The 27,992-nt window shown below is 44.2% G+C and overlaps 1 protein-coding gene and 1 pseudogene across 2 annotated transcripts in view; one reads left to right on the top strand and one right to left on the bottom strand.

The window, feature by feature from the left end:
- Positions 1-27,992, top strand: part of LOC130121854 (derlin-2-like) — a 58,784-nt gene that overhangs the window by 20,794 nt on the left and 9,998 nt on the right. The window contains exons 7-8 of one of the 2 annotated variants that reach the window (XM_056290791.1): positions 3,150-3,194; positions 13,496-13,590. The gene's annotated coding sequence lies outside the window, so the exon portion shown is untranslated. The remainder of the gene's footprint in view (positions 1-3,149; positions 3,195-13,495; positions 13,591-27,992) is intronic. The other variant, XM_056290792.1, reaches the window with a different exon arrangement.
- Positions 23,546-27,883, bottom strand: LOC130121648 (G2/M phase-specific E3 ubiquitin-protein ligase-like; annotated as a pseudogene).

Genomic DNA, 27,992 nt, shown 5'->3' on the forward strand with positions numbered 1-27,992 from the left:
AACGTAGCTTAACCGTGTCATGTGATATCCTACTTCAGCACACTTTAACAACAGATATTACTAGGACCACTACAGGACATGGCAGATGAACGGTAAATATCCAGGGATTTACAGTATAGACAGACTACCACAGACTACCGCTGACTACCACTGACTACCACAGACTACCACTGACTACCACAGACTACCACAGACTACCACAGACTACCACAGACTACCGCTGACTACCACTGACTACCGCAGACTACCGCAGACTACCACTGACTACCACAGACTACCACAGACTACCACTGACTACCACAGACTACCACAGACTACCGCTGACTACCGCTGACTACCGCAGACTACCACTGACTACCACAGACTACCACAGACTACCACAGACTACCACTGACTACCACAGACTACCACAGACTACCGCTGACTACCACTGACTACCACAGACTACCACAGACTACCACTGACTACCACAGACTACCACAGACTACCACAGACTACCACAGACTACCACAGACTACCACAGACTACCACTGACTACCGCAGACTACCGCAGACTACCACTGACTACCACAGACTACCACAGACTACCACTGACTACCACAGACTACCACTGACTACCACTGACTACCACAGACTACCACAGACTACCGCTGACTACCACTGACTACCACAGACTACCACTGAGTACCACAGACTACCACTGACTACCGCTGACTACCACTGACTACCACTGACTACCGCTGACTACCACTGACTACCACTGACTACCACTGACTACCACTGACTACCGCTGACTACCACAGACTACCGCTGACTACCACAGACTACCGCTGACTACCACTGACTACCACAGACTACCACTGACTACCACTGACTACCACAGACTACCGCTGACTACCACAGACTACCGCTGACTACCACTGACTACCACAGACTACCACAGACTACCGCTGACTACCACTGACTACCACAGACTACCACTGACTACCACTGACTACCACAGACTACCGCTGACTACCACAGACTACCGCTGACTACCACTGACTACCACAGACCACCACTGACTACCACAGACTACCACTGACTACCACAGACTACCGCTGACTACCACAGACTACCGCTGACTACCACTGACTACCACAGACTACCACTGACTACCACTGACTACTACAGACTACCGCTGACTACCACTGACTACCACAGACTACCACTGACTACCACTGACTACCACAGACTACCACTGACTACCACTGACTACTACAGACTACCACTGACTACCACTGACTACTACAGACTACCGCTGACTACCACTGACTACTACAGACTACCGCTGACTACCACAGACTACCGCTGACTACCACAGACTACCGCTGACTACCGCAGACTACCACTGACTACCACTGACTACCACTGACTACCACAGACTACCACTGACTACCACTGACTACTACAGACTACCGCTGACTACCGCTGACTACCACAGACTACCGCTGACTACCGCAGACTACCACTGACTACCACAGACTACCACTGACTACCACTGACTACTACAGACTACCGCTGACTACCACTGACTACCACAGACTACCGCTGACTACCGCTGACTACCACAGACTACCGCTGACTACCGCAGACTACCACTGACTACCACAGACTACTGCAGACTACCACAGACTACCACTGACTACCACTGACTACCGCTGACTACCACTGACTACCACAGACTACCACTGACTACTACAGACTACCGCTGACTACCGCTGACTACCACTGACTACCGCAGACTACCACTGACTACCACTGACTACTACAGACTACCGCTGACTACCACTGACTACTACAGACTACCACTGACTACCACAGACTACCGCTGACTACCGCTGACTACCACAGACTACCGCTGACTACCGCAGACTACCACTGACTACCACAGACTACTGCAGACTACCACAGACTACCACTGACTACCACTGACTACCGCTGACTACCACTGACTACCACAGACTACCACTGACTACTACAGACTACCGCTGACTACCGCTGACTACCACTGACTACCGCAGACTACCGCTGACTACCGCTGACTACCACAGACTACCGCTGACTACCACTGACTACCACTGACTACCACTGACTACCGCAGACTACCACTGACTACCACAGACTACCACGGACTACCACAGACTACCACAGATTACCGCTGACTACCGCTGACTACCACAGTCTACCGCTGACTACCACAGACTACCACTGACTACCACAGACTACCGCAGACTACCGCTGACTATCACAGACTACCACTGACTACCGCAGACTACCGCTGACTATCACAGACTACCGCTGACTACCACAGACTACCACTGACTACCACTGACTACCGCTGACTACCACAGACTACCGCTGACTACCACAGACTACCGCAGACTACCACAGACTACCGCAGACTACCGCTGACTACCCTGGAACAAACTGGCCACAAACTCAAACACTCAGTATGTTTACGTGATGTTAGAAAAAGTCGATTTATTGTGTTAGTCTGACTAAAACTGGACTTTTAGAATACATGTAAACGTGTTAGTCCGACTGAAGGCGTACTAAATCGAATTTCTCCAAGTCGGACTAACACACCTAGACGATGCGGTTGGGGATGGATTTACTCTGGCATGTATATGCTTCAGTCGGCCCGAACTGGTAGGCATTCTGCACATGATCCATAGTTACCGCCGTCCAATAGCAACCAGCTGAAGGGGGCATATCACCACCTACCGTACCGGGTGGGGACACATACTTCCGTCAATAAATCAATTCTCCCCCGGTTCTTGTATGTTAGGACACCGACAGTAGTCCAGTCACATGGGCTAACCAAGCTGTAACATAGCTCGACTTAACTGTGCATGTAAACTCACTCATTGACCGTACACGGTCCAGCCATGTACTAGGTTTTGAGGTAGTCTTGTTTATTTTTTATTTTTCCCCTAAAAGGTGTGTTTGTTTTTCACTTGAATTTCATAGGTTGCGGGTCCACATTGCATGACATGATTCATCTTGGTTTCATTTTTTTACATCGCAGAAATCTGCCATTTTAACAAGTATAGACTTTTTATATCCACTGTATGAACTTTAATCCAAAGCTTCTGTATTTTTACCAGGGGCCCAAAAGAAGTCCTAGTGCACTGGTTCCCATGCCCATCATGGTAAGTACAGAGTGTTGAATTAATATGATCATACACAACTTTATATACATGTTACCCATGAAATTAAAAAGAATTAACCTTAAAGCTGCATGAGGGAATGTTTATATGGTGAGAAATTACCTTTTAATTGCCGTTAGTGTTTACAATGTGTGCCGAAGTCCCAGTAAAAATAAAAGATACACAACATTGTTACATGGATTTGGTGATTTGCCTCTTTGTCGATTACTGAGTACATCCACGTGCTTTTCTGGAACATCTTGACTAGTGCACAGGAAGGGATTTACACTACGTATTTATATACCAGCATTCATGTGATGTGTATATCTACAACTGATTGCTCTGATTTTGTCTGCTATACACAAAGCAAAAAAAATGTCCAGTCCAGTCTTAGAAGCCATGATCTACAATTATATTCCTAAGTAATTGAAGCGACGTGAAACAGAATTTGGGGAGTCACAGTCAACTGAAACAGAGTGCTGGGCCTTCTACCTCCACTGGGCAGAAAGGTCCTGATGCAGCTCTGAATACAGTTAGCCTGGGAACCAGACCAATTTACAAACGCTAACTAGTCTAGTCCGGCTCCTCCCAGTTCATTTGCGATTTCCAAGCGTTGTTATCAACCAACGCAGACCAAAATGCCTCTGGACGCAGTTGGACAGACCTACAACCAGTCGGACCAACGAAACCTGTGATGTAATGCTTACACTTTTACCAAATCCAGTCAGAAGTACAGCAAACATCTTTCTTATCAACGGAAGCTTTAAGTGCAGTTGTTTTGTTATTCTTTTAGAGAAAATATACCGTCCAGTTCGTTTAATACTGTGGTGATAGCGGTTTCAACAGACCCTTCCTCATCGGCGGCAGCCATCAGCGCTCTGCTGTACGCCAGCGTTATTTTATTTCCCACCCGCATTCCGGGAAGACCCGCCCCTGTTCTGCCTCTGATTGGCTAGCAATATGCCTAGCTAGGGTTGGGCCATCGTTTCTATTTTCATATCGTCCAATCATGGCTGCCTGAGCTCGTCGATAGGCGATCCAATCGCCAGGGGTAGGGGTAGTTATGTCATAGCATGCCAGTAGTAGTACTAGTAGTATATTTATTCGTTTTTATTAAAGAATGTATCCTCTTTTTAGCATTTTTAAAATTATTATTAACTTAAGAATTTATTTTGGATTAAAGATTCTGAATAATCATCTCGAGCATGGCTCAGCGTCTAACGTAGCTTTGAAATAATCAAAACGTTAAGCTCTGCAAGCAATACAGTTAAAGTTACGCGAATAAACATTTCTAAAAGAGTGTCACAATTTTACTTAAAATCAAATTAATATGTTTGACCATTAAAAAGCTCCCTTTTAAAAGTCTGTGTATGCATGTGCTTGGTGCAACAATATTACAGCAGCATGTTCGTTTAGCATTATTATTACTATCCCGCTTGAGTTGGGCGCAGCTGTCAGCTCACAGTTGACCGTGAAAGTGATGATGCAACAGCATTTTAAATGGAAAAAAAAACATGAATCGTTATTCCCGTCCAAGAGTCGCCACCTTAACGTGGTGGAGGGGTTTGGGTGTCCTGGTGATCCTGGGAGCTGTGTTGTCAGGGGCAATAGTTCCTGGTTGGGTCTCCCAAGGCAAATTGGTCCCAGGGGAGGGGCCAGACTAAGAGCGAGTCCCAAGAAACCCAATGAAAGTACACCAGCAGAGCTACAGCACCTCGCCCGGAAAAGGGAAACCCCCTCCTGGAGCCAGACCTGGGAAGGGAGCTTGCTGACAAGCGTCTGGGGGCCAGGCCTTAGTCCATGGGCCCAGCCCAAAAAAACAACATAGAGCCCCCACCTCATGGACCCACCACACACGGGGATAAGCATTGAGGTAGGGTACAATGCAGGCTGGGCAACAAGCAAAGGCAGGGACCAGGGCGTGCCGACTTCCGGCATCGCAGATTGGTCCTCAGGATGTGGAATGTCACCTCTCTGGCAGGGAAGGAGCCTGAGCTGGTGCAGGCGGTGCAGCAGTAACAACTACGTATAGTTGGGCTCACCTCCACACATAGCATGGGCTCTTGCATCAAATTCCTGGAGAGGGGCTGGACTCTACTTTTCCAGAGTTGGCCAAGTTTACAGCCGCCGGGCAGATGTGGCGATACTCACAAGTCCCCGGTTGAGCATTGCCGTGTTGGGAGTTCTCCCCGGGGAATGAGAAGGTCGCCTCTGTACGACTGCGAGTCGCAGGGGGGAAAGCTCTGACTGTTGTGTGTGCTTATGCACTGAATAGCAGTTTGGAGTATCCGGCCTTCTTGGAGTCTCTGGGTGGTCCTGGATAGGGCTCCGCCTCGGGACTCTATAATTGTACTGGGGGACTTCAACGCTCATGTGGGCAACGATCGAGAAACCCAGAGGAGCGTGATTGGGAGGAACGGCTTCCCCGATCGGAACCCGAGTGGTGCCTTGTTATTGGACTTCTGTGCGAGTCATGGATTGGCCATAACAAATACCATGTTCGAACATAAGGTAGTTCATAAATGTACTTAAAAAACAGAACACCTTAGGTCAAAGATCAATGATAGACTTTGTGGTCGTATCATCAGATCTGCGGCTGTATGTTTTGGACACTCGGGTGATGAGAGGAGCAGAGCTGTCAACTGATCACCACCTGGTGGTGAGTTGGATCAAATTGAAGGCTGACGGACAGACCTGGCAAACCCAAATGTGTAGTGAGGGTGAACTGGGAACTTCTGGCGGAGGCCCCTGTCCGTGAGGTCTTCAACTCCCACCTCCGGAAGAAGTTCTCATGTATCCCAAGGGAGGCTGGGGACATGGAGTCTGAGTGAGCCATGTTCAAGGACTGTATTGCAGATGTGGCAGGTAGGACTTGTGGTCATAAGGTCATTGGTGCCTGTCAAGGTGGCAACCTAAGAACCTACTGGTGAACACCGGCGGTGAGGGAAGCCGTCAGGCTGAAGAAGGAGGCCTTTCGGGCTTGGTTGACCCAGGGGTCTCCTGAAGCAGCAGACAGGTACCAGGAAGCCAGAAGGGTTGTGGCTTCGGTGGTCACGAAGCAAAAACTCGGGTGTGGGAGGAGTTTGGCGAGGCTATGGAGGAGGACTTTCAGTTGGCCTCAAGGAAGTTCTGGCAAACCATCCGGCGACTCAGAAAGGCGAAGCAGGGCTTGACTCAAGATTCGTGGGTTAAATGCATAGAAAAAAAATCATTGTAAGAATACAATTCATTTTAGGAATACGATGTCAAACAAAGTGGCTTTCATTCATTTATTTATTTTTGCCGGTGGTGCTATGTGGTGGTGCTGAGCCCCAGACAGCCTCGGCCCAATTTAATCCCTGCTTATCTTTAATATCAAAATCCAAATCATATCCATAAAATTAACTACTCTTATGGAGCGCAGAGCAAAGTTTTTGTGAGGAGGCATATGGAAACCGGTAAAGTGGGGTGTCAGATCCATGGAAAAGAGACAGGAAACTGGTTTGTAAGAATTAAAGTTCACTCCTCAGTAGTTCTGATTAATGGGGCTCAGTGGCAGATATGCCGCTCCACCAGAATCATCTCAAAATACACAGTGGGGGGCGTCCGGGTAGCGTAGCGGTCTGTTCCGTTGCCGACCAACACGGGGATCCCGGTTCAAATCCCTGTGTTACCTCCGGCTTCGTCGGGGCGTCCCTACAGACATAATTGGCTGTGTCTGCAGGTGGGAAGCCAGATGCGGGTATGTGTCCTGGTTGCTGCACTAGCGCCTCCTCAGGTTGTTCGGGGCTCCTGTTTGGGGGGGGGGACCTTGGAGACTAGCGTGATCCTCACACATGCTATGTCCTCCTGGCGAAACTCCTTTCTGTCAGGTAGAAAGAAGCAGCTGGCCACTCCACATTTATCGGAGGAGGCATGTGGTAGTCTGCAGCCCTCCTCAGATCGGCAGAGGGGTTGGAGCAGTGACTGGGGTGGCTTGGAAGAGTGGGGTAATTGGCTGGATACAAGTGGAGGAGAAAAAGAAAACATACACAATGTCTCCCAGATTCTATTTTTCCATATGTGAAACATCTCCACACTACACCCTGCTTTAACACAACACTCCACGGAAGTCTTAGTCAATGCTTTGGTCACCTCACGGATTGACTGCTGCAATGCGATCTTGGCAGGCATCCCCAACAAACTAATTCACTGACTTCAACTCATCCACAATTCTGCAGCATGGATTATTACATGTTCAAAGTGCACTGAACATGTCTCTCCCCTGCTGATTCAATTACACTGGCTTCCTGTCATATGACTCTAAAATGTTATCATTAACATTCAGAGATCTTTACAAGATCTTCATCTGTCCTCCGGATGGGACATTAAACCGAGGTCTTGACTCACTGTCGTCGTTAAAGATCCCATGGCACTTACTGCAAAGAGTAGGGGGTTCCCCGGTGTCTTGGCAACATTCCCAACCTAGCCCTCACCATCTGGTCACCTAATCACCCCCCCCCCCACCCCCATGTAATTGTCTCAGTGGGTGCTACCACGTTGGTAGTGGTTGAAGTGAGTTTACCCCCTTCAGTGTGAAGCGCTTTGGGTGTCTAGGAAAGTGCTATATAAATGTATTATTATTATTATTATTATAATCAATCCACTACTTATTTCACAGACATCTTTCAGACTTACACTCCTTCTCGCTCCGTGCGGTTTTCATCAGTGGGTCTATTGGCACTACCAGTCATCAACCTCAGCACAATGGGTTCCAGACCTTTCTCCTACGCTGCACCCAAACTTTGGAACTCCCTTCCCTGTCACATCCACATACTGGACCCCATTCCCGAATTAAAAACTGCTCATAACACCCATCTTTTTAAACTTGCTTACTCACTTTAACTGCATTACTTTAAATGCATGACTGCAAGACCAAAATGGCTGCCTAAAAAATGTGTCTTCTGGCAACTCCGATAGATTAATATTTTTAAAAATTACTTTTTGAGTTTATTTTCGAGTCAATTTGTGGAACGAAAATGGCCAAAAAAAAGGCTGTAACATTCCAGACGAGGTTGAAGAGATTAAGAAATCTCTTGACTTCTTTGTACCAAGATAACAATAGTCAACAACCAACCAAAAAGGCTGTTGGAGCTGATGGACAAAGTCCAATCACTCAAGAAGCAAAACGCAGAAAAAGATAGAAAGATCACATCTCTGGGGAACCGAGTGGCCGACCTCAAACAGTACTCCCAGATAAATGATCTGATTATCACCGGCCTAAAGACTAGACATCGGACCTGCTCGGTGGCGACCTCTGGGGACAACACCCCGAATGCCTCCCAGGCCGAGAGGGAATCGCTGGAACATCAGGTAGCTGGTTTCCTGCATTGCAAGGTCTTTTCTGTTGACAGCAGGGACATCGTGGCTTGTCACACCTTGCCGAGCAAAAACAAAGGTGCAACACCAGGTATTATTGTCCGCTTCAACAACAGGAAGAAAAAGCAGGAGCTTCTCAAACAAGGATGGAAATTAAAGGGGTACGATGTGTACATAAATTAACACTTCACCAAGAAAAATGCGGACATTGCAAGGAGAGCATGCATACTAAAGAGACAGAGCAAGATCCAGGCAATATGGACAGCAGGCTGCAAAATATTCATTAAGCTGAATGGATCAACACCAGAGGCAGCTAAAGTGGTAATCATACAGGACATAGATGAACTGGACAAGTTTGATGTATGAAAGCTGGGAGAATAGGACAACCTCTTTGCACTCTTAGAATTTGTAGAAGAAATTACAAAGGCAATAGAAAACAAAGAATATGCAGAAGGGGTGTTTCTGGACTTTAAAAAAAGAAGCATTTGACACTGTAGATCATGAGTTATTAATAAAAAATTACAAAGATACGGTATCAGAAGAATAGCACTATACTGGTTATCCAGCTACCTACAGAATAGGTACCAGTATAATTTTCAAATCACAATTACTGAAGGTTAGCTGTGGGGGTTCCCCAGGGCTCAGTGTTGGGACCATTGTTGTTCATATTGTACATAAGCAATAAATGTGAAGTGCAACCCCAAAAACCATTCTATTCACAGATGATACAACCTCACTCTGCTCTGGAGACAATTTAGAACTCTTGGATACAGTGGAAAAAGAACTGAGCAGGATGAAGAGTTGGTCTGATGCAAATAAACTAACACTGAATTTTAGCAAAACAAATTTATAATCTTCGGGAATCGATCTACCAACTCAGACAAGAAACTCTTTATAAATGACAGAACTCAAAAAAGTATCTGAAATTAAATTTCTCTGAGTAGTAATAGACAACAAATTAAGCTGGATGCCGCACATAAATTATATCAAAACTAAAACATCCAAATCAATCGCAATACTGAACAGAAGTCAAAGATCTACTAAATCCAGCTTCCCTGCATACATTGTACTGTTCCTTCATTCTCCTGTATACATTACCTATTGTGTGGAAGTGTGGGGGAACACATACTAAACAAACACAGATCCAATCTTCAACCTCCAAAAAAGAGCTATACAAATAAAACCACTTACAGAAAACCAACACATCCGCATTTTGTTAAACTAAAAGTATTAAAATTGAAAGATTTTGTTGATTTTTAATACTATTCAAATTATGTACAGAGTAATAAATCAACAAGTACCTATTAGTATCCAAGGGTTGTTCCAGCTCAGAGAAAGTAAACACAATTTGAAAGGAACTTATATATACAGATGCAAAACATCACTGTGTTACAACCAAGGGAGTTGGTTTGTGGAACAACTGCAGTGATGAGCTGAAAACATGTGGCACTTAATCTGAACTACTATATAAAGACTCTCCAGAAACAACATATTGAGCGGTTATGAGATGAACCAGTGACCAGTTTGTTTTTGGGGTTTTTTTGTCCAAAAGGGTTGATTTGTTTGAGTCGACTGAGATAGACGTTATGGACACTGATAGCTGTAAATTGTCATTTCTTATTATCAGTGCATGAAAAGTATAAGGGGTAGGACTAGATAGGTTCTCAACTTCTTCTGACCCCTTTTGAACTTGATCGGCATTATTTGAGTTGCTTATTTGTCGCATATATGCTGATGATGATTTTGTTTGTTTTTATTGCTTATATGTTTTCTTTAACATGTTCAATAACATTTATTGATTGACTGATTGATTAACTGCATCAAGTGCATCTTCATTTAAGTCCTTGCTGAGCTCTGCTCTGTTGCTTATTGCATGTTTTATTGTTGGTTGTACTGATGTTATTTGCTGCTTTGTTTACTGTATATGATGTAAGGTGACCTTGAGTGTCATGAAAGGCGCAGTTAAATAAATTTTATTATTATTTGCCTACATTCATTTTATATCATGAAAACCGCAACAGATAAACACATCTGAAGTCTGTTAATAAGGGCCCCTTCTCCTGGTAGGCAAAAGAGAGTGGTTTGTCACCAGGTCCAGCACCGGAGAAGGGGAGATACACCTGGCAGAGATCTGCACTCTACTGAGTACACTCCTCTAGTTGTTTTTGTTTTTGGTCCATGTGGTGTGTGTGCAGTCTGGTTACTGGGTGACATAAAGAAAGATGTGATGATGATGCTGCAATAGCTGCTATAGTGCACAGTGGTGTGTGTTGTGGTTGTTGAAGATCAGCTGTCTTTTTGGTGTTGATCCAGTAGTGCATATGGTGCATGATAGTGTGTTTTACAGGTGGCTGTGTTGGCTGTATCAGCACCCATATGAGAAATGTTTGTGTGTGTGTGTGTGTGTGGGGGGGGGGGTTGTTACTGAAGTTAGGGCCCTGACACACCAGGCTGACAGTTGGCCGTCAGTCAATGTCGGACCATCAGTGAGCATCTGTGACCCTAGTTTTTGCGATGTGTCCCACACCGTCAGCACTAGTCGGACTCGTCGGCAGCTTTTTGGCTGATTCAGCATGTTGAATGGGCGGAGCCCGTCGGTGAGAGAGATCACTCTTATTGGCTGTTCAGCTTAGCGAATCAATGCAGAACGTACATGCTAGTTGGCCGTTGGCTGTAGTCTTTGCGGTGTGTTCAAGTGCTACAAACCCCAATTCCAGTGAATTTGGGACATTGTGTAAAACGTAAATAAAAACAGAATACAATGATTTGCAAATCCTTTTCCACCTATATTCAGTTGAATACACTACAAAGACAAGATATTTAATGTTCAAACTGATAAACTTTATTGTTTTTTTGCAAATATTCACTCATTTTGACTTTGATGCCTGCAACACGTTCCAAAGAAGCTGGGACAGGGGCATGTTCACCACTGTGTTACACCACCTTTCCTTTTAACAACACTCAATAAGTGTTTGGGAACTGAGGACACTAATTGTTGAAGCTTCGTAGGTGGAATTCTTTCCCATTCTTGCTTGATGTACGACTTCAGTGGCTCAACAGTCCGGGGTCTCCGTTGTCGTATGTTACGCTTCATAAGGCGCCACACATGTTCAATGGGGGACAGGTCTGGACTGCAGGCAGGCCAGTCCAGTACCCGCACTCTTTTACTACGAAGCCCCGCTGGTGTAACACGTGCAGAATGTGGCTTGGCATTGTCTTGCTGAAATAAGCAGGGACGTCCCTGAAAAAGACGTCGCTTGGATGGCAGCACATGTTGCTCCAAAACCTGTATGTACCTTTCAGCATTAATGGTGCCTTCACAGATGTGCAAGTTACCCATGATGCCATGGGCCCTAACACACCCCCTATACCACCACAGATACTGGCTTTTGGACTTTGTGCTGATAACAATCTGGATGGTCCTTTTCCTCTTTAGCCCGGAGGACACGACGTCCATGATTTCCAAAAACAATGTGAAATGTGGACTCGTCAGACCACAGCACACTTGTCCACTTGGCGTCAGTCCATCTCAGATGAGCTCGGGCCAGAGAAGCCGGTGGGGTTTCTGGGTGGTGTTGATATCTGGCTTTGGCTTTGCATGGGAGAGTTTTAACTTGCACTTGTAGATGTAGCGACGAACTGTGTTAACTGATGATAGTTTTCCCAAGTGCTCCTTAGCCCACGTGGTAATGTCCTTTACACAATGATGTCGGTTTTTAATGCAGTGCCGCCTGAGGGGTCGAAGGTCACGGGCATTCAATGTTGGTTTTGGGCCTTGCCGCTTACGTGCAGAGATTTCTCCAGATTCTCTGAATCTTGTGATGATATTATGGACTGGAGATGATGAAATCCCTACATTCCTTGCAGTTGTACGTTGAGAAACGTTGATCTTAAACTGTTGGACTATTTGCTCACACAGTTGTTCACAAAGTGGTGAACCTCGCCCCATCCTCGCTTGTGAACGACTGAGCCTTTCGGGGATGCTCCTTTTATACCCAATCATGATACTCCCCTGTTCCCAGTTAACCTGTTCACCTGTGGAATGTTCCAGACAGGTGTTTTCTGAGCATTCCTCAACTTTCCCAGTCTGTTGTTGCCCCTGTCCCAGCTTCTTTGGATCGTGTTGCAGGCATCAAATTCACAATGAGTGAATATTTGCAAAAAATAATAAAGTTTATCAGTTTGAACATTAAATATCTTGTCTTTGTAGTGTATTCAATTGAATATAGGTGGAAAATGATTTTCAAATCATTGTATTCTGTTTTTATTCGCGTTTTACACAACGTCCCAACTTCATTGGAATTGGAGTTTGTACTTTTTGGCCCAGACGGCAGGTGACGTGAGGCGACACAACAGTCGGCCTTCGTCACCACTAGTCGGTTTGGTGTGTCTGGGCCCTTACAGTTCGTTACTGAATACCCTGGCTGAAACCCCATGGTACACTACTGCCTTAACCAATCTAACCAACAGAGGTAACGAGTACTAGCCAATCAGGGGCAGAGTTCCCGGAATGTGGGTGGGGAAAAAAACAAGGCTGTATGTCATCATAACAATCCCGCCCCATATTAGATAAACGGTTGTGCTTAGCCCTACCCAGGCCAGGTGGGACGTATATGAGCCATAGGAAATGTACCACATGAGCACGCAGATTGGTCCAGCTGTCATATAAGATCAAATCTTGGAATTGTTTTTTGCAGTTGTCTGCCTCAGTTGAAGCAAAAATGATGGCTTATTAGTAAAAAAAAAAAAAATGTGGTTATTTGAAAATTGTAATTTGACATTTCACTCACACTTACCTGTAACTGGTGATAGTTTTCAGTTCAGGGACCTCTGAAAAATTAGAAACAACTGCAGCATACGAAAATTGGTTGTTTTTGCTTTTTATCACCTATATTCAACCTTTGTAATCCTGTTTTGCATATCTGTATCTAAATGTATTTACACAAACATGTTTTGTTTTGTCTCAGAGAAAAAGATCTGCCCCCCCCTCGGACCCTCAAGAGAATTTCAGTTTGGCTTTAACTACAAATTAACCTGTTAAGTCAGTCATGGTTTGTTGTTGGTAAGTTTGATTGTTTATTTCTTCAGTTGTGTTCTTTCAGATTTGCCCGTGTGTAGATGAATTGAGTGTACTTGTACTTTTATTGTTACTACAAAGATTTCTTACAGTTTGTTACTCAATAAAAAGTTATTGAATTAAACGTATTATGTATGTGTGTTTGAAATGTATTTGATTGTGTGTTTTGATGTTCCTTCGTTCCTTCAGTTCCATAACTACAGAATTTCTCTTGATTGTCTCGGTCTGGTTTATACCACAGTAGTGAAATACTCTGTGTACACACTAGTTTTGATGTTCCTTCAGTTACATAACTACAGAATTTCTCTTGATTGTCTCAATCTGGTTTATACCACAGTACTGAAATACTCTGTGTACACACTAGTTTTGATGTTCCTTCAGTTCCATAACTAGAGAATTTCTCTTGATTGTCTCAGTCCGGTTTATACTAGAGTAGTGAAATACTCTGTGTACACACTAGTTTTGATGTTCCTTCAGTTCCATAACTACAGAATTTCTCTTGATTGTCTCAGTCTGGTTTATACCACAGTAGTGAAATACTCTGTGTACACACTAGTTTTGATGTTCCTTCAGTTCCATAACTAGAGAATTTCTCTTGACTGTCTCAGTCTGGTTTATACCACAGTAGTGAAATACTTTGTGTACACACTAGTTTTGATGTTCCTTCAGTTCCATAACCACAGAATTTCTCTTGATTGTTTCGGTCTGGTTTATACCACAGTAGTGAAATACTCTGTGTACACACTAGTTTTGATGTTCCTTCAGTTCCATAACTAGAGAATTTCTCTTGATTGTCTCAGTCCGGTTTATACCACAGTAGTGAACTACTCTGTGTACACACTAGTTTTGATGTTCCTTCAGTTCCATAACTAGAGAATTTCTCTTGACTGTCTCAGTCTGGTTTATACCACAGTAGTGAAATACTTTGTGTACACACTAGTTTTGATGTTCCTTCAGTTCCATAACTACAGAATTTCTCTTGATTGTCTCGGTCTGGTTTATACCACAGTAGTGAAATACTCTGTGTACACACTAGTTTTGATGTTCCTTCAGTTACATAACTACAGAATTTCTCTTGATTGTCTCAATCTGGTTTATACCACAGTAGTGAAATACTCTGTGTACACACTAGTTTTGATGTTCCTTCAGTTCCATAACTACAGAATTTCTCTTGATTGTCTCAGTCCGGTTTATACCACAGTAGTGAAATACTCTGTGTACACACTAGTTTTGATGTTCCTTCAATTACATAACTACAGAATTTCTCTTGATTGTCTCAATCTGGTTTATACCATAGTAGTGAAATACTCTGTGTACACACTAGTTTTGATGTTCCTTCAGTTCCATAACTAGAGAATTTCTCTTGACTGTCTCAGTCTGGTTTATACCACAGTAGTGAAATACTTTGTGTACACACTAGTTTTGATGTTCCTTCAGTTCCATAACTACAGAATTTCTCTTGATTGTCTCGGTCTGGTTTATACCACAGTAGTGAAATACTCTGTGTACACACTAGTTTTGATGTTCCTTCAGTTACATAACTACAGAATTTCTCTTGATTGTCTCAATCTGGTTTATACCACAGTAGTGAAATACTCTGTGTACACACTAGTTTTGATGTTCCTTCAGTTCCATAACTACAGAATTTCTCTTGATTGTCTCAGTCCGGTTTATACCACAGTAGTGAAATACTCTGTGTACACACTAGTTTTGATGTTCCTTCAATTACATAACTACAGAATTTCTCTTGATTGTCTCAATCTGGTTTATACCATAGTAGTGAAATACTCTGTGTACACACTAGTTTTGATGTTCCTTCAGTTACATAACTACAGAATTTCTCTTGATTGTCTCGGTCCGGTTTATACCACAGTAGTGAAATATGAGAGGCCGTATAGGCCATATTCCATACTTTACACTCACATACACTACTGAAAGTGCTCTCACACAGACATGTGTGAAATCCTCTCACATACACATGTGAAATACTCTCACATACTACTGAAAATCTTCTCACATACTACTGAAAATCCTCTCACATACTACTGACATGCAATAGTGTTATGTAAGAGGAATTTCAGTAGTATGTGAGAGCATTTCACATGTGTGCATTTTAACTTCTGGAGTGATTCTGAATTGCTGGTTCATCTAGAATAGAGTAAGTATCATCTTTCTTGCTTAACAAGTTGCTATTAGTCTTGTTCCAGCTGCTTGAGTATTAGTCCTTTTCTCTATACATCTGCTGCTGGTTCCTAGTGGGATCTTTTTCTAGCTGTAGCTGTCTTATTCTATTTACTTACTTGTCTTATTTACTTATTCTAGCTGTAGCTGTTTTTCACCTAGTGTGTCCTTAAACATTTCTTGTTGCCTAGCTGTTTTGACTTAGTTATCCTTTTAGCTTATAAATATATTCCTTGGTAACTTGCTGTTTGCAGTATTAATAGTATTGTGTGAGGTTTGATAGAGTTTTACATAAGTGACCAGTTTCTGGGCAATAGGCCTATTTTCAGTGTACCTCTTTGGCCAATTGGGTGTTAAGTGGCCAGGGTGTGGCCTGCACTCCTGGAAGACAAATAGCAATCAGTGTTCCTTAAATCACTGCTGCTCCTTGGAAGTGTCAGCTTCCAAGCGTCAGGCAGACAAGCTGAGGGCAAACAGGTCTAGGTTGAACAAAGGCTAGAATGAACAAAGGCAAGCGCACCTTTTTCAAGCCAAGACTTCGTCAAGCAAGGACTGCTCTTTTTAGATCCGGTCAGTCATCTGTATTTTGTGTGCCTAGTATAGACTATGTGTTTCCTTCGCATTCCTGTCCTTTCCTCTTCCCGGAGTTGGCATAGACGTTGGGTCACTCCTAGGCGCTGTGACCCTACACATCTCATCTATCCCACTCTCTCTACTCACGTTGAGCAAGTGGTGACGGGAGGGCTCTGGAATTGCCAGTCTGCAGTGCCGAAAGCTGAGTTTATCTCAGGCTATGCATCCTTGCTCTCCCTCAACTTTCTTGCTCTAACTGAGACCTGGATCATGCCAGAAAACACTACCACACCCGCAGCTCTGTCTGATGTGTACTCTTTTTCTCACACTCCCAGAGCTGGGAGGCGGGGTGGTGGTACTGGCCTGTTAATCTCCCTGAAATGGAAATACTCTCTTGTTTCCATTCCACAATTCTCTCCGCCCTCTTTTGAATTTCATGCTGTTACTGTCTCTTATCCAGTCAAACTCACCATCGTGGTTGTTTACCGCCCACCAGGCCCCCTTGGTGAGTTTTTGGAGGAGCTTGACACACTTGTCTCGCACTTCCCTGTTGATGACTATGCACTTATCCTTCTCAGTGACTTCAACATCCACACTAACCAGCTAGATCCTCTTCTCTCTTTCCTCTCCTTTGACCTTCACCTCTCACCCTCTCCTCCTACCCACAAGGCCGGCAACCAGCTGGAACTTATCTTTCCTAGACACTGTCCTATTTCCAGTCTCTCTGTTATTCCCCTCCAGCTCTCTGACCACTGTTTCATGTCCTACTCTCTCTCCCTCTCTTCACCCCCCTCAGCCCCTTCCCCTACCCACATGGTTTCCATCCATAGACACCTCTGCTCTCTCTCCACCACTGATCTTTCTTCCTCTGTTACCTCTATCCTCCCTACACCTGAATCTTTCTCTCTCCTACCCCCTGACACTGCTACTGATCTTCTTCTCTCTCCCCTCTCCTCTTCTCTGGACAGTCTCTGTCCCCTAACCTCCAGGCCAGCACGCCTAACTCCAACTACCCCTTGGCTGACTGGCTCAGTACATACTGACAGACGGAGCCTGAGAGTGGCAGAGCGCGAATGGAGAAAAGGCAAACTCCCAGAGGACCTTCTCAACTTCCAATCTCTTCTTTCCACTTTCCCCTCCTCCCTTTCTGCTGCTAAAGCTGCCTTCTATCACTCTAAAATCCTATCCTCTGCCTCTAATCCTAAGAAACTCTTTGAAACCTTCTCTACACTTCTTCAACCCCCACCTCCTCCTCCTACTTCCTCCCTTCTCCCTGATGACTTCGCTAACTTCTTTGACAAGAAGGTAAACGACTTCAGAGCCTCCTTTTCTCACCACCCAGTTAGTGCTGCTTGCACTATCCCACCCGCTGCACCCTCCCTCACCTCTCCATGTCCCACCCTATCCCACCTCGCTCCCTTCTCCCCCGACGAGGTCCTAAACCTCATCACATCCAGTTGCCCCACCACATGCTCCCTTGAACCGGTCCCCTCCCCTCTTTTTCAGTCTATAGCACCTGAACTCCTTCCCTTTCTAACCCGTCTCATCAACACCTCCCTCCAGGCAGGTTGCGTTCCATCTGCCTTCAAGACTGCTAGAGTCACCCCCCTTCTCAAGAAACCATTGCTTAACCCCTCTAATGTCAAAAACTACAGACCAGTTTCCCTTCTACCCTTTCTATCCAAAACTTTTGAACGTGCTGTCTTTAACCAACTTTCTTTGTACCTCCACCAGAACAACCTCCTGGACCCCAACCAGTCTGGGTTCAGGGTAGGTCACTCGACAGAGATGGCCCTCCTTGCAGTGACAGAATCGCTGCACTCTGCGAGAGCAAACTCTCTCTCCTCTCTCCTGATACTCCTGGACCTGTCAGCTGCGTTCGACACAGTGAACCACCGATCCTCCTCTCTACCCTCAAGGGGCTGGGTGTCACAGGCTCTGCACTTTCAATGTTTACATCCCACCTGACGGGTTGCTCCTACCTGGTGACATGGAGGGGATCTGTGTCGGAGCCTCACATACTGACTACAGGCGTTCCACAGGGTTCGGTTCTGGGTCCTCTCCTTTTCTCCCTGTACACGACATCCCTGGGTTCTGTTATTCGCTCGCATGACTTCTCTTACCATTGTTATGCCGATGACACCCAGTTGATCTTGTCCTTTCCTTCCTCTGATACACAAGTAGAGACACGCATTGCTGCGTGCTTGACTGACATCTCGGAGTGGATGGCGACAAACCACCTGAAGCTCAATCTGTACAAGACAGAGCTGATGTTCCTCCCGGGGAATGGTTGCCCGCACCGAGACCTGGCCATCACCATTGACAATCCCATGGTGACGCCAACTCGGACTGTGAGGAATCTGGGTGTGATCCTGGAGGACCAACTGTCGCTTGCTGCAAACGTTGCATCGGTTGCTCGCTACTGCAGATTTCTCCTCTATAACATCAGGAGGATTCGGCCATTCCTCACGGACGAGATGGCACAGGTGCTCATCTAGGCTCTGGTCATCTCCCGGGTGGACTACGGCAACTCCCTCCTTGCTGGCGCCCCGGCGTCGGCCATCAGACCTCTGGAGCTTGTTACAAAAGCTGCGGCTCGTCGGGCATCCAACTGCCCTAAGTTCTCCCACACAGCTTCCCTTCTCATGTCCCTACACTGACCACTTCGCTCTGCTGCCTCGGGACGCCTGGTTGCCCCGTCGCTCAGAGGCCCCTGCTGCCGATCAACCCAGTCACGGCTCTTTTCTGTCCTGGCCCCACAGTGGTGGAATTAACTCCCCACTGATGCCAGGACAGCGGAGTCGCTGCCCATCTTTCGGCACAGGTTGAAAACTCACCTCTTCAAGAACTAGTACTCTGTTACTTGTTCTTAGCACTTATTGTATTCACTCATAAAAAAAATATCTTTCTTGCGCTTTTACTTTAACACTGGTTTTGCTCTTAGATGCTTGTTTAGATGTACTTATGACCTCTGATGACTAGTAGTACTCCTGATTTCCTATGTTAAATGCACTTATTGTAAGTCGCTTGGGATAAAAGCGTCAGCTAAATGACTGTAATGTAATGTGTATGTGAGAGTATTTCACACGTGTATATAAGAGCATTTTTAGTAGTATGTGAGAGCATTTTCAGTAGTGTGTGTGAGAGTAATTTCAGTGTAATCGGAAGGCAATTTCAGTGTAACCGGAAGGCAGTCTAGTTCTCAAATCTCATTGGTCAATCTAAGTTAGCGGGAAGTCCATGGTCTAGTCTATCTTAGCAGCTAATTATTACGACTAAACCAGTGCAAAAATATGCATGATGGAAGATGAGAGACAAACTCTACAATTTCGTGAATCTCCTGGCTTGATAAACAGTATTTTAAAAACACCCGGTGCCATAAATGCCATAACATGCAACAAACAGGGTTAGTGGTAGTGTGGAAGATGAACTGAGACGTGCATTCCGGCCGGGCGGTAGCGGTAACCTCCGATCGCAGGCATCAGTGGTGCCATCACCAGGGAGCCATACAGAGCAGCAACAAACAAGGCAGCTACAGACTCCCCGTTATCACACACAGCAACACTTCGGAAGATGGAATTCAAGACCTAGGAAAAGGTACGTCTTTAGAAATGTTGGCAAGTCGATTGAAGTAGTGCTATGCTAGCTAGCTAACGTTAGTCTAGCTAACTTTGAGATAGCTCGCTAACCACTACAGCAGAAGCTAGTTCGCTATATCAGTAAATAATATGTGGACTTACTAGCTAGCTATGCTTTTAACCATGTAATAGAATTAAAACGGTTGTTGTGATTGGTTTTACAGGCCTAAAACACAATATCACTTGACATTTAACAAAGACGTCATACTAGTGCCCAACCCAGCATGGGGGATCGTTTGCAAGCAACGTTCCAAAACGGAGTTCCATCAAAAGGGACTCATCTTGGGCGCATTTGAGTTTGAGAGGAGTTGGGACTACAGGACTGTCATTACACAGATCAAAGATGCCTTCAAAGATAAAATCCCACAGGATGTGAGGCAAGTTTATACAGTGTAATTGTTATTGTAATGCTGTTGCCAGCACACTGCATTTTTCTCCACGTTCCTCAACAAAGGTGACCATGTCCTTTGCAGCAAGACGGGTCTCTAAGCTGTCTTTTCATAGGATCTAAATAGGATCCAAACAGAGAGGAGGGTAGTACTGTACATCCCACAAATAACTCAAAAATCAGATAACTTACTTTTCCACTTTATTGTTTGGCACACATTAAAAACGGCTAGACATCCTTCGTCAGAGCATATCAATACAATGACAGCATGGTTAGTTTAAATACTGATTACATGGCATTGTGAGTGATCATTAGGCCTATTAATGTCAGCTGTGTAATCACTCCTAAAGTGTGATTATTGGGCCTATCAATGTCAGCTGTGCACAGTCATCTACCATACCATGCCAAGATTTAGGACTCATGAATTGGGAAACTTTGATACCCATACATTCACAGTGTGGGATTCTAAACTGCAATTAACAGAATTTCCTGTTCTCTTTTCAGTTTGCAAATTCTTATGGGTTGTGGGAACAAACTTGTATGTCCTAAGCTGCGTGAAGACCAGGAGCTGAATGCATGTTTGATCCAGAAAGCCTTTCGATCAAAGGCTGTATACATCAGGCCACCCAGACCCTTGCCAGTAAGTTATTAGGCTATTCAATTAGCTTCTTAGTGTAACCAAGTTAATTGTGAGCCATCATAAATCGTCAGAGGTAGATGCCGAGGTCGTGGTATAGCCTACCAAAAGTCACACACTCCTCCAGTATAAAAAGCGCCTGGCTGTATCATCAATTAGCTAGCTTTTCAGTGGCGTAGCGGGCTAGAGCAGTGTCTTGCAAACGGACAAGCTCAGAAAAACACAGTTTTGAATCCAACCCTGGGCAAGCCCTTAACATGGGTCGAATGAATGAGTGACAAAAACACAACGCAGAGAGCGGAATGAAGTCAGTCACATTAGTGATGTAGAGACTAACATTCTTTCAAATTTGAATAGATCATCTGACATGTTTAAATGTTTTGTTTTTGTTTATTGACTTTTGTTTGTTTTGTTTTTAAAGTTTGACGTTTCAGACTCCGATGACAGCTGTGTGGAGGTCGTCACCCAGTCAACATTAAAAATGTGGACCACCATGCCTACAGGAGGTGGTCATAGCCATTTTAGGTGGCACTCCAATGTCTTCAAACTCACCAACAATGGAACTATGAACGTAATGAATTTGTTCATGTTTGAGCTGGCTGATCTGTACAGTACATTGTGGTTTAGATCTATTCTGACATAATTCCACTTCAATTAATGTTGGAAATGCAGACCTCAACTTGGCAAATTAAACTTACCCTAAGGTGTTTGTGTTCCTAATAAGTAGTCAATTTTGTTTCTAATATTTGCCATTTTTACAACCACTTTTTTGTTTGTTTTTATTTTTCAGGCACATAGATGGAAATCACAAACTTGTGAGGTGGAGGATGGTATTCCATAGCTGTGTGGATGGGTTCAGTCGGACCATACTTTACCTAAGTTGTGAGGACAACAACAGGGCTTCCACTGTCCTGTCTTTGTTTACCAGAGGTGTACAATAGATTGGATTGCCTTCAAGAGTCCGAAGCGATCATGGCATGGAAAACATTGATGTTGCCCGCTTTATGTTGAAAAGAAGGGGACTTAACAGAAATAGCATAATCACTGGTCGAAGTGCTTAGGGTATTACGTAAGGGCACATGTGGGTATCTGTCATTTCACGTGACTAGAGTGACAAGCAATTGTGGCAAGTAGCACAAGGCCATATAACTAGGACAGAACGATAGTAGAAGATAAACTTGTTTATGCCCAAAAGTAGAACAAGTGACATTCTATCATGTAAGGGTAACCATTATGATGCAGACAACAGTAGCAACAGTAGTAGCAGCATATCAAGACAACCATTAGACTGTCAAAGGGGGATGACTGAAGACATCCTAACGTCATCCTTGCGTAGATAGAGAGGCTCCTGCTCCACCAACATGTCCTGATCAACAAGAACCCTGATTAACAGCAGGACATTGACTGACACAAGTAGATTGTTCACTAGATTTGTAAATGGTATAAAGACAGGGAGGCTTTTGTCTGATTTTCAGTCACTCTGCAGACCTGACTCAGACTTTGTTGATACGTCAATAAAAGTCTTATTTTGAAGGATCCTTGTCTCATTGACTTTTTTTGCAATTTCTCTGTATCACTGGCCACCACATGTTCACAACCAGCGAAGAGAAAGATTGTGGGCAGAGCTTAATAGAGTGGTATCATCACATTACTGTAACCTATTCACCTTCATGGAAGAGCAGGGACTCTTAGATTCGTTGAAGGATCTCCATCTATTTTGTCTCCACTTCATTTACTTACCAAGACTTCAAAGGGCTGTTACAGAGTTTAGGGAGCGATGGAACCATCATGGTCTTTCAACTCAAGGGGGTCACACACCCCTTCAACTGTGGCAGAGAGGTGTTCTGAATAACGCAGCAGTAAATAATACAGCTATTAATGGCATATTTACTGTTAACAATGATTTTGGTGTAGAAGAGGATGGACCATTTCCCGAGTTAGAGACAACAAATAATGTTCCATCAAATGACATCATAATAAGTCAGACAACTAGGAATCTCATTCAACAGACGTTTGGCCCTATGGAAAACAATGGAAACCACGGACTTGATTTATTTGGCAGTCTTTTACATTTTATGGAACAGAGACGTTCATAAAATATGCATGTCTTGAAATGTTGCTGTTCAAAATTACAACTGTGCAGTCTGCTTGGATTTAAACTAAAAAAGGTTTGCTTCATGTTTAAAGTCAGGCTAGTAATGTTGTTTGTTCAATAAGTTGGTAATTATGATGAAATAACAGTGAACGTATGTTGGTTTGTATTGGTTTCATAGCTGAATTGAGTGAAAAGACAAACTATTTCTCAAACATCAGTGAAAACTACGGAGGTAAACTGCACGTTATACTTTGGAAAATGCAGGAAACAGCGGCTGCAACAGTTCATTCAACAACCCTACCCACATTGTTCAGGCTTTTAAAAACAAACAATTATTCAGGCCCCTTGCGTTTTTCACATTTTATGGTGGGAGTACTTGGAATTAAAACACTGCATTAATGACATGTGTTGACGCCTTGAGTGTATGTTTATTCCATGCCAAAGCCCTGTGTGTTCCCTATTGCAAAGTCCATACTGTTTGTTAGGGCTTGGTAGGAGGTATGTAAAGGCAGCCTGAGGCAGTTGATGCAAGTATTGGCCAGTGGCAACCTTGACTAGGGGAACTCATGTAGAAACGTGATAGATGGCTCAGGGGAGAAACTGATCGGAGGGATCTCACTGGCTCCAGTTGCGAACGCCAGGATTTTCTGAAGCTTAGATGATCCTTGTGCCTCTACCGGAAGAAAACACACCAGAGAATGTTAATTGAAACAATAATATAAATAAAACATAATAATGTTGATTATCAGCATAAATGAGGAGCACCACACAGAAGCCTACCCAGCAAGCATTGTAAATAGGGGCAATTCTGACAGCATGGTATTGCTTGCCTCCTAGAAACCCCAATTCCAGTGAAGTTGGAACGTTGTGTAAAACATAAATAAAAACAGAATACAATGATTTGCAAATCCTTTTCGACCTATATTCAATTGAATACACTACAAAGACAAGATATTTAATGTTCAAACTGATAAACTTTATTGTTTTTTTGCAAATATTCACTCATTTTGAATTTGATGCCTGCAACACGTTCCAAAGAAGCTGGGGCAGGGGCATGTTCACCACTGTGTTGCACCACCTTTCCTTTTAACAACACTCAATAAGCGTTTGGACACTACTTGTTGAAGCTTTGTAGGTGGAATTTTTTCCCATTCTTGCTTGATGTACGACTTCAGTTGCTCAACAGTCCGGGGTCTCCGTTGTCGTATTTTGCGCTTCATAATGCGCCACACATGTTCAATGGGAGACAGGTCTGGACTGCAGGCAGGCCAGTCTAGTACCCGCACTCTTTTACTACGAAGCCCCGCTGTTGTAACACGTGCAGAATGTGGCTTGGCATTGTCTTGCTGAAATAAGCAGGGACGTCCCTGAAAAAGACGTCGCTTGGATGGCAGCATATGTTGCTCCAAAACCTGTATGTACCTTTCAGCATTAATGGTGCCTTCACAGATGTGCAAGTTACCCATGATGCCATGGGCACTAACACACCCCCCATACCATCTCAGATGCTGGCTTTTGGACTTTGGGCTGAGAACAATCTGGATGGTCCTTTTCCTCTTTAGCCCGGAGGACACGACGTCCATGATGTCCAAAAACAATGTGAAATGTGGACTCGTCAGACCACAGCACACTTGTCCACTTGGCGTCAGTCCATCTCAGATGAGCTCGGGCCCAGAGAAGCAGGTGGTGTTTCTGGGTGGTGTTGATATCTGGCTTTGGCTTTGCATGGTAGAGTTTTAACTTGCACTTGTAGATGTAGCGATGAACTGTGTTAACTGACGATGGTTTTCCCAAGTGTTCCTGAGCCCACGTGGTCATATCCTTTACAGAATGATGTCGGTTTTTAATGCAGTGCCGCCTGAGGGGTCGAAGGTCATGGGCATTCAGTGTTGGTTTTGGGCCTTGCCGCTTATGTGCAGAGATTTCTCCGGATTCTCTGAATCTTGTGATGATATTATGGACTGGAGATGATGACATCCCTACATTCCTTGCAGTTGTACGCTGAGAAACGTTGTTCTTAAACTGTTGGACTATTTGCTCACACAGTCGTTCACAAAGTGGGGAACCTCGCCCCATCCTTGCTTGTGAACGACTGAGCCTTTCGGGGATGCTCCTTTTATACCCAATCATGACACTCACCTGTTCCCAGTTAACCTGTTCACCTGTGGAATGTTCCAAACAGGTGTTTTTTGAGAATTCCTCAACTTTCCCAGTCTTTTGTTGCCCCTGTCCCAGCTTCTTTGGAACGTGTTGCAGGCATCAAATTCAAAATGAGTGAATATTTGCAAAAAATAATAAAGTTTATCAGTTTGAACATTAAATATCTTGTCTTTGTAGTGTATTCAATTGAATATAGGTCGAAAAGGATTTTCAAATCATTGTATTCTGTTTTTATTCACGTTTTACACAACGTCCCAACTTCATTGGAATTGGGGTTTGTACCTCCTGCACATAGTCCCTCCAGAAGGAAATGGCAGTCTCGTCAGCTGCTCTCTTGTTGCTTCCTTGTTCAGAAGATCGAATATGGAAGAGATCCTCCCATATCTCAGCAGTGAATGTATGTGGCTCATGACAGAGCAAAGGATGGAAGCTCTCTGGGTGCTGTTGGATCACATCTAACACGCCAAGTGTCCTCATTCCTTCCTTGAATCTGCATTCAAGAAAAGACGGTAAGCACGACTAGTGCATACTTGGCACAATCCTTAGCACACACAACAATCTGCCCACTGAGTTAAGTTGATTCAGTAAAATTAAATTCCATAAAATGCCCTAATTCAACATGCTGCTATTATAAATAAAGCAGACTGAACTTGAAATCAAGACAACCTTTTCAAATGGTCCGCGGACCCTTGGGATCACTTGAAACACGAGGATGTCCTGAACGAGCAAATCTCTGTCCTCTATGCTCGTCAATGGCCTGAGACAGCCTGCATTTGCCAAGTAGTCCAGTAGTGGCGCTGTAGTACGTTTCAGGTCATTAGGGCGGTGCACTCTGAGATCTGACATCAGAAATACACAAAGGGCACAAAGAATGGTTAATGTGACATATATGAGAGATATATGAAGCAACTTTTAACTGCTCTTCCCATAACCCTCAATGCCGAGAGTGTCCACATACCATTTTTGTTACAACCAGAAATCTTAATGCAATCATTACTTATTGCAGTTGCTATACTACAGCTAACAATTCAAACAAATCCATCTAACCAGTTTGGATGAGTCCATTAACGTGTGGACTAAAATTACACATCTGTAGAACAACAATCTATAGAATTACCCTTTTGACCTTGTCATGTAGGTCAGTATCAGAAATGTCTTCCAAAACAGGCTTGGCTGACTCTGGGCCACCAACGAGGCAGGAAAAAAGAGTTGGAGAGAGGAATCCAGGACTAGGACTGCCATGCACAAGGCTCACAGCAATTGCTCTGCCGGCAATGAAATACCCGTCCTCTCTCAGAGCTGGGGAAACATAGGTAACATTATCTCATGTTCAAATGGATAGTTCACTCTAAAATCCTATTATTAATGTCGTCAAGCACATATCCTCATAACAGTCAATTCCCCAAATGTGTATGGTTAATAAATTAAATAAATACCTGCACTATCAAAAGCCAAATTCAGTTTCCCCTCCTTTCCTTCAAACATATACGAAACTGCCATGGCTTCCAAGAGTAGTCTTAAGAACTCTCTTCTTGGACTGTCCAAATCCACAGCCTCTTCTTCTCTGCCCATGTCGTCAGAAAACTTGATTGACATCCTGTAGTTTGGATTGTAGGATAATCCCTTGAAGCCACGTACAGCTCCATCCAACATGGAAGACCGATTTATGTTGAACTTGCATTTCTGGTCAGTGTCAATTCTGCTCGCAAGATTGAGCAGTAAGTCACGTGCTGGCATCTTTTCAGGGGCTCCTGCCTCCCTAGTGAATAGAAGACAAAAATTTTTTTTAAAACCTGTAATATGTTGTATGTTCCAACGGTAAGAAATACAACTGAGATGGATCTGCTGGATGACATATGGGGAGACATGAGGTTGAAAATATCAAATCTAGACAAAATATCCAACGCACTATTGCAACACAATCAGATGTTATGTCAGAGCATACAATGACAAACCAGTCCTCAGGGTCCACCGTCCTCACTACATTTTGTCTTTTCCTGCACCAGCATACGTGATTCGACCAATCAAGTGGTTGCTCATGAGCTGCACGTAATGTGCTGGTGGCGGGATAGATATATATGGTTGGGACAGTGGGACTTGAGGACTGGGTCCTAGATCCTCCCGGGTGTCTGAGCATGACAGACTATAAAATTAGTCCCACAACGTGACTGCTATTTGCACATTTAAACAATAAAATGCGAGAGGGAGTGCTTTATCAGTGGTTATTGGCACGGCTGTGCTGGCTTCAGTACTCAAGCTTGTGGGGATGCTGCTCTCTCAACAGTGGGCACATTATTAGCTACATCTCCTTGCGTTGAACACGAGAGGGCAAAATGAAATGCCAACACACTGATTATGCTAGCCAGCTACTATTTGCTTCCAAATTAAGCTTGTTTGATGTTATTAGACTGCCTGTCAAAACTATCATAGCTTCGGCAGGCAGTAATAATAATAATCCTAATGATTGAAGGCCAGGCCTTTAAATGCTGGGGTACTTACATTTGACTCTCAAAACTGGCCGGTATTGCTAGGTTAAGTTCTTCTTCATCTGATGACATCTCTGACAGTGAACTTAAGATGGATACGTAGGTGTTATAAGTAATCATTGTTCTCTCTTGATGTTGATGGAGCTGGGTTCACCATAGCCCTGGTGGTGATGGGGCCACTAGAATTGCTTGATGTTGATGGGGTCTGGTCCACCATGGCCCAGTCTAT

This window comes from Lampris incognitus, chromosome 12, assembly GCF_029633865.1.
Source record: "Lampris incognitus isolate fLamInc1 chromosome 12, fLamInc1.hap2, whole genome shotgun sequence".
Classification (NCBI taxonomy): Eukaryota; Metazoa; Chordata; class Actinopteri; order Lampriformes; family Lampridae; genus Lampris; species Lampris incognitus.